Source organism: Sciurus carolinensis, unplaced genomic scaffold, assembly GCF_902686445.1.
Source record: "Sciurus carolinensis unplaced genomic scaffold, mSciCar1.2, whole genome shotgun sequence".
NCBI classification, from domain to species: domain Eukaryota; kingdom Metazoa; phylum Chordata; class Mammalia; order Rodentia; family Sciuridae; genus Sciurus; species Sciurus carolinensis.
The window spans coordinates 99193-117641 of record NW_025920234.1 but is presented as its reverse complement, the minus strand read 5'-3'; the positions used below and the strand labels follow the sequence as shown (position 1 = coordinate 117641).

General features: G+C 38.7%; 1 non-coding gene and 1 pseudogene across 1 annotated transcript; both read right to left on the bottom strand.

Moving 5' to 3' along the window:
* LOC124975266 (mothers against decapentaplegic homolog 1-like) overlaps positions 1-18449 on the bottom strand; it is a 56268-nt pseudogene that overhangs the window by 25385 nt on the left and 12434 nt on the right.
* Positions 2062-2134, bottom strand: Trnav-cac (transfer RNA valine (anticodon CAC)). Its single transcript has one exon. It is a non-coding gene; the product is annotated as a tRNA-Val (tRNA).

The following is an 18449-nucleotide window of genomic DNA, read 5'->3' as shown; positions in this document are numbered from 1 at the left end:
TCTGGAGCCACTGGGCTCAGTGTCATCAGTACGTTTGGTCTTCAGACCTGGATCTGGCCAGGAGGCAGGCCTTGAGAGCAGAAATGTCTTTAAGTTTTTTTGTTTTGTTCTCAGGCTGAGAGCTTATCTGTTCTTGAATGGGGGCACTGCCAGACCACTAAGTTTCTCATGCAATTTGTTTACTCCTTGCCCTGATTTCACTTTTTGAAAGCACTCTTAAACAAGACTCCAATTTTCTCTACAGCAGGGCAGCCAGGCATGAAGAATTAACCTTTGCCACAGCAAAGGAGAATGTATTTCTGCCCCTGCAGTAACCTGATGTGTGGTGATCTGCTCAGCCATAGATGAGCTCAATCAGCTTTTGAAGATTTTGAAGTGAGCCACCAAGGACAGCAAAGCAGCATGCTGCAGATGAACTTGACAAGGAAAGTAACTTTTCTCCTCACCTGTTTTCTTTTGGTGTGGTGCTGAGGAATGGACCCAGGGCCTTGGACATGATAAGCACATGCTTGGCCACTGAACTCCACTCCCATGTCCTCACCTCTGATTTTTAGATGATTTTGTCATTGTTGGTGGAGGCACCTTTTAATAAACTCTGAATACTGAATTACTAGATATCTATAGTGAGATGCACGGATCTTCACATAAACAGAACACACAACCCTCCACTGTCTTCTTTGCCCATGAGATCCATCTAAGGTTATGTTCCATTTTCTCACATGTATGTATTGCAATTTATTTGATGATACAATGTTATCTTCTGCCAATTAATTGTTTCCAGTTTGGAGTAATTATAATGAAGCTACTAGGATGGTTCCTTTATTTAACTTGTTTTGAAATAATTTCAAATTAACAGAAAAGTCACAGGAATGGTGTAAAGAACTCTTATAGATTCCTTTGGATCCTCAACAATTTCTAACATCAGCTACTCTACCCACCTCCCCTCTCCCCATTCACATGCACAGGCACATCCACTCTCCTCCTGAATCATCTCAGAGCAGGTAGCCCAGATTCCCTCCATTTCTAAAAAAAGAAATAAAATTGAACTTCCACATGTAAGGTTAAGAAAATAGCTATTTTCAACTTGATTCTGCTGACATTTGAGTTGTTTTATAGACTGTCTCTCCATTTGGGTTTCCGCTGTATTTCCTGATGACTAAACTCTCAGGTTTTTGCCTGAAGGGAGGTGACATTCCTCTCTCCTGAGGATCAACCTCCTGAAGTCCACTGCCTCTGCATGTGACCAATACTGTTAATATCTCCACTTGGTTAACATGTTGTCCAACTCATCCACTTTCTAGAGTTACAATTCCTCCTTTTGTAATTAATAAAAATCAGTGGAAATTACCTTAAAACTATGTGAATACCATTTCTCATCAAACTTTACCCCATGTGAAGCATCCATTTTTGCTTGAATCAATTTTTGATACAAAGATGGCAAAACAGTGATATTTTAATTCTGTTATCCCTTGTCAGAATTCTAACATAAGCACTTTCCCTTCTCCTACATTTATCTGCCCACTTATGACAGTCAATCATCCATATGGAGTCATGGATTCTTAGTAAATGGGCTATACTATCACTGTTCTTATCTATTTTGATGTTCATTTGGTCTGAGAGTTGGCCATCAGGGGCCCACTTGAGAAGGTTCCTATGAACTTTTAATGTGCCATAACTTTTTGAGTGTTTATTTCCTTTCTGGAACAAGATATTCCACACTTAACTCTTGTCATCTCTCTAGCTCTGGAATTCCCAGTCCCTTTCAGTTAGGAATGAGATTTAGAAACCAAAATCTGGGCTCTGTGTTCTGTAGGTTTATTGAAGGCACACATATTCTAGGGGGGTGTTTCTTATAAATCCCAAGTTTATCCTGTTAGCTCCAAGTCCAATTCAACCACATGGGGATTTTATTTGTCCTTCCTTAGTTCATATCAGCAGACATACTTCATTTGCAAGACCCAGGACCACCAATGTCATTGAGGGACATCTTCCTCAATTCTAAAATATACTTGAAAAGTTTTCATATCCATTATATTTATACTATTTATTTTTTTTTATTTTTGGCAGTGCTGGGGATTGAACCCAGGGCCTTATGTTTGTGAGGCAAACACTCTACCAACTGAGCTACATCCCCAATCCTGCCCCCATTATATTTATACTATCTTTTAAATAACCCAAAGATGAACTTAGGGCTTATTTTCTTAATTGTTTTAATACATACAATTCATTCACAGTGTACTCCCCCACTCCCAGTGTTATTTTATTAAATTGAATATTCTTCCTCTTCTTTTGATAAGTTTATTTATTTGAATATGTTTTTTGCTGTTTTAGGAGTTTTACTCTACAATATAGATTCAATTTTAGTTTTCAAATACAAACAATGTTAACACAATTCTGAAAGTCAAAATAATATATTTGCTAGCCTGTATCTTACTCAGTCCTCCATTCTAACCTCCTCATAGGATTGTCAACATTTTTTTCAGGTTTTTCTTTCCTGTGTTTCTTCTGGGAGTAGATGGAGCAGATAAATGTTTGATTTTTTATTTCCTCTTTAATAATAACAAAGAAAGGTAGCCTATTCTTTATTCTGCACTTAACTTCTTCTACACCCTAGTAATGACTTCATGTTATAGAGCTCTTACTCATTTGTTTCTGAAATCAGCAACATCAGTTGACTGAAGCTGTCCATGTCCTGGTGTTGAAGTAGTTCATGTTATCTTACCATTACCTGTATGGCTGCACTGACTGTGCATATGTACATGCTGCTGCATTCCCAAGATACGGGTGCTGGGTGAAGGGTAAATGCACATGTGCTGTGACTGCTGAGCACCCCTTACAGGGGCTGTCACATCCCACTGCCACCAGTAATGCATGAGCACCCTTCCCCACCATTCTTCAGAGACTTTGTCAACCTTTGGATGTTTTTGAAAATCTAGTGAGTGAAAAATGTTTTCAAGGAGCAATTTTAATTTACTTTTCCTATTGTAAATAATTATCATCTATTCATGTATTTGAGTGTGTTAATATCTTCTGTCAAGTGTCTCCTTATACTTTTTTGCCTGTTTTGATTTTTTTACCCTTCATTTAAAAACATGTATCCATGCACTAGAGAGTGCCATATTAGCTAGTATCATATGTTCTAGGAATTTCATATGCCTGTCACAGGTCTCTTGACTTTTCTTATATGCCAATGTTAATTTTTGCTAGCCACATATGGACACTGCATTGCATGTGGACATCTGCATCATACATAGTCATGTATACCCATACTTCAGGGAGGAATCCATCTACGCATTCTTCAGTACACATAAAGCTTCAGGCATTTATTTATTTTCTGGTGTGTATGGAGTTTGGTTTTATTTATGAAGAATCTAATTTTACCTTTTTATAAATCATTAGCCAACACCATTTATCAAGGGTTCATCTTTGTTGTACTAATTGGAGACACCACATTTCTCATAATCTCCACATGTTTGGGTCCATCTAAAGACACTTCCTTCTGCTTCATTTTTTGTCTGCACCCAGTACCACTATCTCAATTAAAGCAGTTCTGGTCTCTGACAGGGGTGGCTCTCTCATGGTTCCAGCCAGTGATTTATTTGTATGCTGATTTTTTCACATCACTTTCATTATCACCTTGTATACTTCCTGAAAATAAGGTCATTGTATACTTTTACTGGGATCACATCATGTTCATAATTTGGCGGTAAACATCAACATCTTGAGGATAGTAAAGGTCTATTCAAGACCGAGGAAGGTCTGTTGGAGTCTACTGCTGTGCCTTTTGTGTTCTATAGGTACCATCTCTATTAGTTTGCTAAGGCTGCTGTCACAAAAACACCACAGTCTGGAATCTTCAACAACAAACTTATTTTCTCACTGTTCTGGAGACTGAAAGCCTAAGATGAAGGTGTTGGCATGATGGTCTCACCTGAGGTCTCTCTGCTTGGCTTACTGATGGGCATATTCTCAGCGTATACACAAAGGCCCTTTTTCCTAGTATTTCTCTGTGTGTCCTAACCGTCCATCTTATAAGGAGACTAGATTGCATTACAGCTTTCTCCTCATGTCCTCAATTTTTCTTAATATTCCTTAAAGACCCTATCTCTAGAAAGAGTCACCTTACATGGCACTTGGGATATGGACTTCAGCATGGATTCTGGAGGACTAAACAATTCAGTACATCATGCCACACACAGGATGTGTTCACTCCTTGTTAAATTCACTAAGCATTTTATATATTCTGCTATTTTTCAAAATGTTTCTCCATTATATGTTGTAACTAGTAATTACACATACAAAGGTTACTGACATTTTCATGTTACTTTTATAGTCTACTCTCTGCCTGGATTATGTTGCTGAGTTTCTTTTATCTTTGACATTTATAGAGTTGTTCGGGTATATATTCACATCACTGTCACTGGACAGCTAATTTTTTTTCCTTTCCACTGTTTGCTCTTGTGTAATTGCATTGGCTAATCATGAGAGGAGAATGTTAAGAAAGAGTAAAAAGCAAATTTCCCTGACTTGTCTTGATGCTGTAGTGTTTCACCCTTAAAAATGAAGCTGACTTTAGGATGAAGGTATACCTACCCATTCCATAGTTGGGTATTTTTACAGCGTGGGGTTGGGTGGGTGTTGGCACCCTAGTATGAACGTGATTGAATGTCACATACTATTCTAACAAAGAATTTCTCAGAAAAGTCAGAGTTAAAATATAAAACCATACCCTACAAACCAGGAGAGCTATTTAGCAGTGAGAAGACAATGTACCGACTTGGTGTTCAGGGGATGACCAAGTACCACAAGGGCCACACTGATGTTGGAGCCACCACAAGTATTACCTACCAGCCCAAAGTACACTGAACACAGGACACCATGCCACAGACTGGGGTGCTCAGAGGGCTGACTTCCTCCTAATGTCACACAGGAAGTTCAGGCCAAGCTTCAGGGGAAGGAAATGTGTGTTTATCAGGAGTCTCCAGGAGACCCAGGAGACTAAGACAAGGACCTTGTGCTAGGTTCTCAGCACTGCTATATTATTTGTGGTCTGTTTAAATCACAGATGAACAGAATAAATTCCAGAATGTTTCTGGACAAATAAAAGTTAAGGCCACTCTTTTGAAGGAAAAAGTCCAGTCTAGTTTAATAAGTTCCATGATGACAAGTACCTATCTCCCTGATGCTGCAAAATACATGAATCATTATAGAAATGATTTGTGCCATCTGAAGACATTTTTAAATAGGATGTTTTTCTGGAGCAGTCCTACTCTGTACCTGTTATCTGGTTTCACTAGTAATAGGGGACCACTGTCAATCCCAAAAGTGCCCCAGCTTGGTCAATAAATAATATGGTCATCCTTAATATTAGCAATGATGAATGAAATTCAGGAAAGAGATGGGTCTGGAAGAGCTGCCAGCCTGGGAAGAAGTAAAAGTGTGCTAGAGAAGGACACATGGATTCAAGGCCTACTGGGCTAACAGGCCAGACACCTCTTCCAGCTGTAATCCTAAAGGGTAATGCTGCAGCTCACCTGGGTGACCATCACCCCATGCTGCTCCTATCATTTTGGCAATATATCTGTTTTCTATGGTGGGGAAGGAAAAGAAGAAGCACCCAGACTACACAGGCTGAAGCACTTTCTGTGTGCAATTCTTAGTTCCTGGGTGAGAGATTAACTAACCTAACGAACCAGGCTTTGCCAACTTGGCCTGACTCAGATCAGACCTAGGAAGGAAGAGAGGGTGTGGGACACCTTCCTCATACTAATTCTTTCTGCTTTGAGGCTCTTCCTCTCTTATGGGAAACAGGCATATGAGGATGATGACTTTTCTGGAATCATCTCCAACTTCTTAGAGCACTATTATATCAGTGCCATGAGGTCACTCATACCTGGTAACTTTGAAGAATGAGGCTTCCCTTTTAGGAAAAGCTGAATCACTGGTTAATTTAAATTTTAAGAATCCCCTTTAAAAAAAGGAATGGAGTGTCAAAACACCCTACTACTAAAGGAAAATAAATATCTCCTTTTACTGGCCTCAAGTGTCCTGAATTTCTTTAAGAACTTTATTCTATATTCACAGCTGGCAATCAGCCCTCTACACACAAACTCCCCCACTGATTTACATCAGCAGGGTCCTTGGATTCCTGTTCCAGTTGCTACTAGTGATCTACTCTATCCTTAATTATTCTGTTGATCAAACCATCTCAGATTTGACCAGGGACCTCTCCTTCAAGCTGGTCTCAAGGACTGCCCCATCATCTGCCTCTTAATACCTCACTTTAAAATTAGTTGTTCTTTTTCCTAGTTCATAGTCACAGGGTTTACATTCCAAACGCATTTATCCCCAGTCATTTACTAACTTGACTATCTTAAATTAAAAATCAATCCACTATACCACCGTCCACTGGGGAAAGTTTCAAGTGTTCACAGAAAAAACATCACTGACTGCTACAACTGGCTGTCTACATATATGACCTGTTTCAGTCACTTGGTGTTTCAAGAAGGCATTAGTATACATGACACACACACGTGCACACACACACACACACACACAAACACACACAGGTATCAATGATGAGACTGAAACAGGACATGTGTGTATGGATGTATATGTGTGTGTGTACACAGTCACACACACACGTATATATATATATATATATATATATATATATATATATATATATGATATCAATATGGAGCTTTTTTGTGATTTTCAAAATTTCTCTTTTTCTTTAGCCATATTTTTAATCTTTAGTATTTGCTAGCTGGCTGGTGGATTCAGTCCTATGAACACCTATGAACAAAATATGGGAGACAATTAACTTACAAAAGGAAAGGGTTTTTTTGGCCCATGGATTTCCTCTGGAGTTACAGTCCCTGGTTGGTAGGCCCATCAGGCCTTTGTTGAGGTGGAAGTGCAGGGAAGAAAAGAGCCCACCTGAGGATCCAGGGGTCAGAGTGAGTGAGGAGAAAGCCATACCAGATGTCCTCCAAGGGCATGGAAGGGGAATAACCTGAATGACCTGAAGTCATCCCACTAGGCCCACCTCTTAAAGGCTCTAGCACCTCCCAAGAAGAGTGACATGGGGACCTAGTCTTTAATATATGGGACTTTAGTGTCAGTCAGCATCCCAAACATAGTGTACCATCAGGGCAGGCACAGCTATTGTTTGCAAAATTTTTCAATCAGCAGTCAATGCAGAGAGTCAAGTACACATAAGAATCTATAGTAGCCCATTAACTGTAAGGAGCCCAAATCTTCCCACTTTCCTTAGTCAAAATTATTATTTCCATTTGTTTTCCCTGGTCAACTTCATTAATAACACTTTCCTACCTTCTAGCTCTACCTATAAACTGATTTAAAGTCTTGGTACAGCAAAATATATACACACAAACACCACCATATAGGCTGGAACACAAGTTCAGCTGTGTGAGAATGAAGAGTTTTGTAGGTGCCCTCAGGCTTATAAGTGAGGTGCACCTTTGTTATTCAACTAAGCACACTGCTGGAGACACATGCCAGGCTTTCTTAAGCAGGCACAGTTCCTGCAGCATCATCTGTATGGTATGAATGTCTGAATAAAGAGAAATTGTGATATATGTAAACACATACCTCATTTTAATTTTTACAGTTAATGCTAATTAATCCCAAATTTTCAAAATTGTTGTAATGAACACAGGTTGCAATCTCATTTACAATATCAATGATCAGACCCTGAGCTGGCAGTACTCAAGCTTTATGGAAAACTCAATATTTTCTCCCTACCCTCCAAATGCACACAGAGCCCATCAACCCTTTGGTGTGGAAATGCATTTAGTATCCTACCTAACCTAACCTAAAATCCTAGCTCAGCAACACAGACCCTGCAGAGTTTTAGAGTGTCTCCCACATGACCATGTGGCTGACCGGGAGCTGAGGCTCTATGCCCTGCCTAGCACCAGGAATGTATCCTACTGCACATCACCAGCAAAGTAAAATATCAAAACCAAAAATTAGAAGTAATTTTGCTGAATGTGTTCTGCCTTTGCACCAACATAAAGGTACAACCTGTCATAATGAAAAGCCCAGGTGGCTGAGCTGTGAGTTGAACTAGCTACCTTTTCATGTAACACCATCATTTTAAATTGAGTAACCAGACTCACATGCCATTTCGAGAAGGAAGAAATTCAGTTCACCTTTACACTACAATCTGAATAGTGCTACTGAAACAAGGAAGGCCTCCCTCAGCCCATCCATTTCAGCCACACCTACTTCCTTCTCCTACTCTGGCCAACAACCAATCTATTCTCCATTTCTATAATTTCAAGACTTTGTCTTCAAGATAAAATTTGCCAAGTGATGAATTACAGGGTGACTGAAGAATCAAAATCAACACCTGCATTTAGTCAACAGGTGAGGAGACTGTCAGGTATAGAGCAATTTTAAACAGCTGGCAGCTATCATGTTAAAAAGAAAGGCACCTGGAAGTCAATTCCAGAGTGTCACTATAAAGATGAAAACTGAAATTACAGAATGTTAAGCTCAGGCTTAGTATAGTGTTTTCAGCTGATTAAATTCAAAGTGCAAATGACAATGGTCAAGAACCATGTGGAAAACATTAAAAAAGGCCAATGCTAGGAAGTCTCCATTAAGGTAATTTAGTAGCAGCAGATAGCAACAGAATGGTCTTCTCAATACAACAGTCAGATGATTGACTTCACCACCACTGGCATTTACTTTGTTAAATAAAAAGAAAAACCTCCATTTAATTCAACCACTAATAAGTAGCCTTGGTCCCCAAAGCTAGTTTAAGCCCAGGAGAATGGTCACTTGCCACATCACAGTAGGATCAGTGTCTTCAGATGCTCCTGGAACATTCTGTGTCCTCCAAGTGTCCAAACACATGGTAAACAAAATTCCTAACATTTTCTACTTTCCCAAAGCTGTATTTGTCAGTGATGGTCAAAGAGGTGCCTTTCCACCACACCACTCCTCACACTCCACCATTGTTACTAACAGTCATGAATCTAAGCCTCTGCAAAGTGTTTTCATAACTCAGTTTCCCCACATGATTATTTTACACTATTTTATTTGTAACAAAATAAATGGCATAAGTTGAGGAAAAACTACAATTGCTTAAAACAATATAAAAAATTTTGGTCAAAGAAACTGAGGGCGAAAATATGTAAAAAACAATGGCAAAATTTGCATTTGAGACAAATTTAAAAAAACATGTTTGTCTTTCTCCCCCACTTTCCTACCCACCTGAAGATGCTTTATAACATCAGCACACTAATCTTAATGAATACTGGCAGAAGGAAAAATCTGGAAAGAGCAAGTCAATTTTATATTTGTCTCCAAACACAAAATTCAAAATGCTGCATGACCAACTCTACAGTATCTCTTTTCAGTACTGGACAACCTCACCCAGGCATCTGGGTCTGACACCTTGCCTGGACACTCAGCAAGGGCACATCAGAGTCACAGCAAAGCATGACTGTACTGCATGATCCACCTGTGGAATCTTAGAAAGTTGAAGGTAAGGAGGGAGAAAGCAGTGGAGGGTACCAAAGGCTGAAGAGGGGACAAGTGAAAAAGACAGTTTCCTTAACAGGAAGAACAGTTCTGTGATATCCTGCACAGCATAGCAACCACAGTTAATAATGTACATTTCAAAATCAATAATGAAGTGGATTTTAATTCTCACTACAAAAAATGACAATGATAGGAAATGATGGGCATGCTAATTAGGGCTTGATTTTTCCACAAGGTACACATGTATGGAAATATCACACATCACATTGTCTAAAAAGATCTATAATTAATATTTATTTATTTAAAAATTTGCACTTTAACACATTCTGAGATGATGATACTGCCATCAGTAGCAGACCACAATTTGAAAATTACTACTCTAAACTTTCCAGATACTCAAGACTTCTGTTGTTTTTTTCTGAATAGTTGCTGGGAACTCTCCAGAAAACAAGTTTGAGAGACTAATAAGCTAAGTATCTTATGCTTAAATTGCTATATTCATGTTCAAAATAGGTTTTAAAGTAATTTCATTGTAGAGTAATGCATTTACAGATTAGAATTGCATACTCCCTTTTTCCTGTTTTACAGAAACAATAACCAGGTGTGCTCCAGGAGAGGAAGGGGTGTATTTGGCCTGGCTTCTAACCACCAGGTACAGGGGCTACTTTAGAGCAGTCTCTGGGTAAAAAAAACATCTGTTCCAAGTTTTACATCAGGGACTAATATGACAAAGTAAAATCTTGATATGTTCAAATTAAATAGATCTTAGCCTCAGTCTCAAAACTTCTCTAGACCTGTTTTGTGCATGGCTCCCAAATCTTTTAGGTAAAGAGAAGTTGAAATGACATTTGCAGAATTGCAAAATGCCTATTTTAGTAAGTTTCCCACCTCCTCCTTATCAAACATTTTATCATACCATGTAAATTACTAAGAGTAACAAAATTACCTCAGTATCAGTTTTACTTGTAATCTTCATCAGCACTGAAATGATCAAATAAGGGCAGTGGATGGTAAGACAATATATATGAACAGTAAATTCATCTCTAAAAAGATGGGCAAATGACCATACAGACAAGTCAGAACCAGCATTTTTATTTTACAGTAAACATCAATTGAACAATGCAAGTCACTGAAAATAGAGATGTTCTCATGGCCTCCACCCCCATGAGGCTTTAATCATGGTCTTACAGAGAAGCCCAAGGGTGATCCCAGAAGTGAAAATCACCAGGAGGAAACCCAGGCTGCTGTGACACAGGCATGACCTATCTGGACTACACAGAAGGTATTAAGAGGCTGCCCAAGTAACTGACATCCATTAAGGTCAGATGCCAAGGACAGAGTGAGCTGAACAGAAAGGGAGGACAGAGGTATGAAGGTAGAGGAAAAGAGCACCAGGTGTCCCCACAGAACACACAATACACAGACTTGAATAGCAAGAAAGGAAGCTGGGAGGGAAGGCAGGACACACTGTGCAGAGCTCCAGCAAGACTGGGGAGCAGAAGGGCAACTGGATCCTACAGCACAAAGAACCCAAGGGTGATGAGCAGGAGGAAGGCAATGACCTCCTGTAGTGCTCGCTGAAAACTGAGGCTGGGACCAGGTAGTGGGTAGGGCACACACACAGTACTTTAGTACAGTAGTGGATCCTGTCTTCAGAACACTTTTCAGGTCAAAACAGCTCTCTTTTCCACATGTCTGACACACAGGTCACTTAATCCATGAGAGTCTTAGTTTCATTGCATATTCATGACTAAAATCTTCCCTCTGTACCTGGAAAGTCACCATAGGAATCAAAACACCATTGACCTAAATATTTGCACATCTTACTTAGACCCTGCTTTTCATTCTCTCAAACACTTAGCTCCATTTTAACTCCTAACTAAAGAGGACTATGTGATCCTATGTTAATCTTTGTGTTTTTTTTTTTAAAAATTCCAGCATATCTGGCATAACAAGCAGTAAAGAACTTCTATATTTGAACTAATAGGGAGAATATGGCAAGGTTGTTTGGATAAAAGCAACTGCCTTCTTAGCATAGAACAACTGTAACAATACAACTTTCAAAGATATGATAAAAATGGCTACCTAGAAATACATCTATGAGAAGATGTGAAGAAAACTTAAAGAATATTAAATAACAATATGCTCCAGAGCATAATTATGTCAATCCTCCTCAGATGGTATAAATGCAATTTCAATAAATACTCAGAGGGTTCTTCATAGAATTAGACAAATGGAAAATGGATCATCTAGAATCACAAAAATATAATGTTGAATGAATGTAATAAGTTTGTTGCAAAAGGAAATGCTAATATTATATAGCATTCTAAAGCATACAACATAATAGTTTGTGTTGTCATGGATATATACATACATCATAACAGTATAAAATATGCACAAAATTATAAACATCAAATTCAGAGTAGTGGTCAGAAAACAAGGACAAAGGTTTCAGTTGTGTGTAGTGTGTCATCAAACACGGTGGTGAATACAAAGGAGTTTATAAATTATTCCCTAGTCTTTAAATACTCTTTATATACCTTTTTTAAAAACAATATTTTTGAAAACATTTTACTTGAAAACCACGTTATTACATGATTTGGCTCAGTAGTTTCCAAACACCAATCCAATGACAATTCCAGCAATACCTGAAGTACTTGTTAAAACAGATTACTAACTATCCCAAGGTCAGGAATTCCAGAAGGGGAACCCTGTGATTCTACTGCACATTCACCTTTAGAAAACCTTCCTGACCATTAACTATTAACATCCATTCCCTCAACAAAATTGACCTCAATCTGACAATGAGATACTTAAATGCTTCAATATCAAATCTTTCAATTGACCCAATTGTCTAGGACATGAATTCTAACTTGAGGGCAAAACTAATATTTAAAAAGATAGAGCTTCTTCAGGACCCTGCCCACCCACACCACATGCAGACTCTGCACCTATTTACAATGCATTCGGAAACTGGTACAGCCAACTTGGATTATCCCCAAAGCATAAGCCACCATCTTTAGATGGGGAAGCTCCCATCCTGAGACACCTGCTGGAAACTACAAGCTCACTGTCAGGTGAGTTATTGAAAATTGCAGGGTCACCATAAGCCTATAGGGGGGAATCTGCAATACCTAAGATCTGAAGTGCTAGGGGGGAAGGTACTTGAACAACATGAAGAAACAAAGAAGAAAGTGCCTCAAACAAACCAAGATGCTATATTAATAGAATCCAAAGATAGAATGGTAGAAGAAATGTCAGAAAAAGGATTTCAGAATGCACATAATTAATATGATCTGCAAAGCAAGGGATGGTAAGAGAGAAAATGCAGGCTCCAATAAACAGTTAAAAAAGCAAATGCATGAAGCAAAAGATCATTTCAACAAAAGAGATTCAGAAGAAAAAAACCTTAAAATGAAGAAAACAATAAATCAAACTAAAACCTCAATAGAAAGCATCACCAACAGACTAGATCACTTGGAAGAAAAAACCTCAGACAATGAAGACAAAATATTTAATCTTGAAAATAAATTTGCCCAAACAGAGACAATGCAAAGAAATCATGAATGGAACCTCCAAGAAGTATGGAATATCATGAAAAGCCCAAATTTAACAATTTTTGGAATTGAGGAAGGCACGAAATACAAACCAAAGGAATTAACAACCTATTCATTAAAATAATATCAGAACATTTAACAAATCTGAATAATGAAAGGAAAAATCATATAAGAGAGGCTTACAGAACACCTAATGTACAAAATTACAACAGATTCATACCAAGGGACATAATAATGAAAATGCCTAACATCCAAAATAAAGATAGAATTTAAAAGACTGCAAGAGAAATGCACCAGTTTGCATATAGGGGAAAACCAATACAGATATCAGCAGATTGTTCAGCCAAGACCCTAAAAGTTAGAAGGGCCCAGAAACAACATATTTCAAGGTCTGAAGGAATGTGGCTGCCAACCAAGAACCATTTACCCAGAAAAACTAAACTTCATATTTGATGACAGAATAAAATCATTCATGATAGAAGTTAAAAGAATTTATGAATACAAAGCATGCATTCAGAACATTCTCAGCAAGATATTCCATGAGATGGAAATGAAGAACAACAATGTAAGTCAGCAAAGGGAGGAACTACCCTAAAGGAAAAGCTAATCAAAGGATAAATCAAGTTGAGTTCAAAATGAAAAATAAGCCAAAATGACCAGGAATACAAATCATATCTCAATAATAACCCTGAATATTAATGACCTAAACTCAATAATCAAAAGACATAGACTGGAAGATTGGATTAAAAAAAAAAAGACTTGATAATATGCCACCTTCAAGAGACTCACATCAGAGAAAAAGACATCCATAGACAAAAGATGAAAAAGGATGGGGAAAAACATACCATGCACATGGAATCAGTAAAAAAGTGAACGTGTCTATCCTTGTATCACATAAGGCAGACTTCAAGCCAAAGTTAGTCAGAGGGATAAAGAAGAACATTTCTTACTGCTTAAGGGAAACATGAACCTGCAAGACATAACAATCGTAAATATTTATTCCCCAAGCAATGGAGTATCAATGTATGTCCAACAAATCCTTCTCAATTCCAGGAACCAAATAGATCACAGCACAATAATACTAGGTGACTTTAACACATCAGTCTAACCACTTGATATATCTTCCAAAGATTGGCCAAAGAAACCATAGAACTCAACACAATCAATAATTTAGGCTTAGCAGTCATATATGGAATATTCCATCCATCAATGAGCAAAAGCACTTTCTTCTCAGCAGCACATGGATCCTTTTCTAAAACAGGCCATATGTTATGCTACAAAGCATAATAAATGCAAAATAACAGAGATACTACCTTGTATTCTATCAGATCATAATCAAAAGAAATTAGAAATCAATGATATAATGAAATAACTGGAGTATAAATAATACGCTACTGAATGAAGCATGGATAACAGAAGACATCAGGGAGGAGATAAAAAATTCTTAGAGATAAATGAGAACAACAGTATAACATATAAAAAATTCTGGGACACTATGAAACCTTTACTAATCAGAAAATTCATTGCATGGAGCACATTCAGTAAAAGAATAAAAGTCAACAAATAAATGACCTAACATTACATCTCAAAACCCTAGAAAAAGAAAACAACAACATCGAAAATAGTATAAGACAGGAAATAATTAAAATCAGAGCTGAAATCAATAAAACTGAAATGTTGGGGGCTGTGTCATGCGGATGGTGCTAGAATGGTGCCTGATCACATCGGCAGTGAGGAAGTTAATTGACATAAGCACACTCAGGTGATTTATCGTCCATGTACACAATGCATGCGCATGTGTTCTCCAGCACTCCTAATCATGCCTGCTCGGACATCTAGCTTCTTGCCTAATCTTTGCATAAGAGGCGTGGCCCTACTCTCCGCCTCCTGGAGGTGTTATAAGCAGGCCATAGGCAGAGGGCAGAGCACGACAGTAAGGACAGCAGCAAGCAGAGAAGAGCAGCAAGCAGAGAGAGAAGCAGCGAGTAGGGGCAGTGGCAAGCAGAGAGAAGCAACGCACCTTTAGCACATACTACTAGCATGCACCTTTAGTTCACTGGATGCAGGATGCACCTTTAAGAAGAAGCTGCAGAAGCCTAAGAAGAAATAGATCTCTGATAAGTGTAGAAGCCTTTATTTCTCTATGTTTCTCTCAGTCTCTCTCCCCTCAAAGATTCTTTTCTATGCAAAGTCTCTCTCTCTCTCTCTCCCTAAGAAAAGCCTTTCTTCCTCTATAGCCCAGGGAACAAGCAAATAAGCGAGAAAGCAGCCCAATAAAGAAAGATAATAAAGGTAGTTCATTTCCAGTCCACCACCCATAAAGACCCACGCAAATTGTTGCTGCAGGTGGTGACAAATACCCGTGGATTTGGTACCACAAAGAGCCAGTGACAAATGATGGCCCGAATGGGGAGGAAAATAAGCAACATCCTTAGGGGGAAAAAGAAAATCAGCATGGTGGGGAAAGTAAACTGAAGAAGTATGCCTCCGGGAATAGGTACAACAGGGAAAGTAAGAAACTTGCAGGAGTTTCTGGCCAGAGCAGTTTAAGGGCAAGGGATAATAGGTAAATATCACAAAGGGCATAACAGTGAAGTGCAAGAAAGTGTGTATTTTGTGTTACTTGTGTGTTCATAACAGAAGGTTTAATGGAAGGTTCCCCTAGTGAGGGAGTGCAATGAAAAAGTTCCCCTAGTGAGGGAGCGTAATGGAAAATTCCCCTAGTGAGGGAATGGTAATAGAAGATTCCCCTAGAGAGGGATTATAATGGAAGATTCCCCTAGTGAAGGAATGTTAATGGAAGATTCCCCTAGTGAGGGAATGTACGTCCTATAGTAATGTGTATTTTGTATCATTTGTGTGTTTGTGCTACTGTTAGTGTGACCTTTGTATCACATATTCAAACTCTAACAGATATAAGCCCAGGTTCTATAGAAGAAAAGCTGCTCAGTGTGCCACAGGGGGATCTTCTTAAACAGGATCTAATAGCAACAGAAAAGAACTCTTAAAGAGAACAAAGTGAGGAAAAATTGAGTGGTAGTAACCTAGAAAACAATTACTCAGAAAATTTCAGAGCAAGGGAAAAAGGAGAGAGCTAAATCTAATACAAAGAATCCCCAAAAGGAATAACCAAGTGGTAGTGAAAGTTTAAGAACAAGGGGAAAAGGTAGGAGAGAGCTAAAACTAATACAAAGAGCTTCAAAATTTATAGAACCTGCCCATATTAAAGGACCAAAATAGAGAGACTATCAACCATTAGGAAAAACTTTAAAGAGGCAGTTAAGACTGGAAACATGTATGCAGAGCAGTGCTATCTGGAGGACAATGTCTAATTGGAGAGCTTAGGGGCAAGAAATAGCTGTAGAAACTGCTTCCAGAAATGTAGTAGCAAGGTTCCTGGTAGAAATATTGACATGGTGAAAGAAGGCCAATGTGCTTTAATAGATACTCAGAAGCAATATGATCCTGGAGTGTATGCACAGATACATACAGCAGCAAGGACACAATGCTGTAACAAAGGATAAGAGATAGCTATAGTAAAATCTGTTACACCTTGTGCCCCAGGTCTTTGCCCAAAGTGCAGAAGGGGAAAACATTGGGTTAACAAGTACAAATTAGTTACTATTGTTGAGGGAAAGATGTTGCCAAATCATTTAAGAAACAGGGCACAGAAATCTTCAACTCAAGGCCCACAAAATGGAAGCAGCTGTCATAGCCCTTGTAGAGTTTAAGGAGTAACAGATCTTTTTGCTGATAGTGATTGCATCACTCAGGCAATTCCCAAATTGAAATTGGCAGAACACATAGCCCCTCATAAGGTGATTTAACCACTCAGATATTTTCTTCTTTTTCTCAGTAAAGCAAGCTGCTTATTTTCATCCTGCGTAACTCACTTCTAATTCCTCATGTTGATACCTTACCTTTAAAGAGGGCTTATATGTAAAAGGAAGTGCACTGACCAGAAGATTAATGGAGTTAATATTGAAAAATGTAGAGAGGGTGAAATGATTGTTTTTTCAGCACAGTTTGGCACCATTTTGGGGATTCTTAGGTTTCACACTAATAAGCTTGGGTATGATTGTGTTAATTCTATTCTACAATTACAAACGCCTCAAAGCCAGTCAACAGGCTCATAATGTGATCATAAAACAGGCCATGTCTGCCCTTGAAGCAAAACAATCTCCCAGTATATGGCTTAGTATGCTGGATTGGTAGTCAAAGACGGGTAACATTCATGGGGAGCTCATACCAAACTAAGACAGGAAATGAGGGCTAGAGCCTCATTGTCCAATGACGGGTAAGGATGTTGCTCTGCCATGGACAACCTAAGACAGACATGAACCCTGCCAGCTTTCTTTTCATTTTATATAAATAAGGGGGAATTGTTGGGGGCTGTGCCATGCGGGCGATGCTAGAACGGCACCTGATCACATCTGCAGTGAGGAGGTTAATTGACATAAGCACACTCAGGTGATTTATCATCCATGTACACAATGCATGTGCATGTGTTCTCGAGCACTCCTAATCGTGCCTGCTCGGACATCTAGCTTCTTGCCTAATCTTTGCATAAGAGGCGTGGCCCTACTCTCCGCCTCCTGGAGGTGATATAAGCAGGCCATAGGCGGAGGGCGGAGCATGACAGTAAGGAGCAGCAGCAAGCAGAGAAAAGCGGAAAGCAGAGAGAGAAGCAGCGAGTAGGGGCAGTGGCAAGCAGAGAGAAGCAACGCACCTTTAGCACATACTACTAGCATGCACCTTTAGTTCACTGGATGCAGGATGCACCTTTAAGAAGAAGTTGCAGAAGCCTAAGAAGAAATAGATCTCTGATAAGTGTAGAAGCCTTTCTTTCTCTGTTTCTCTCAGTCTCTTATGAATCTTCAGATTCTTATGCAAAGTCTCTCTCTCTCTCTCCCTAAGAAAAGTCTTTCTTCCTCTATAGCCTAGGGAACAAGCAAATAAGCGAGAAAGCAGCCCAATAAAGATAGTAAAAGTAGTTCATTTCCAGTCCACCACCCATAAAGACCCACGCAAATTGTTGCTTAGGCTGTGACAAATACCCGCGGATTTGGTACCACAAAGAGCCAGCAACACTGAAACAAAAAAACAATTCAAAAAATTGACAAAACCAAAAGTAGTTTCTTTGAAAAAGTAAACAAAATTGATATAAATCCTTAGCCACACAAATGAGGAGAAACTCAAATTACTAAAATTCAAGATGAAAAAGAAAATATGACAGACACCACTGAAATGCATCACAGAATTAGAAGTTATTTTGAAAATATATACTCCAACAAAATAGAAAATCTCAAAGACATCAACAAATTTCTAGAGACATATGATCCTCCCAATTATGTATGTCAATCAAGAGGACAT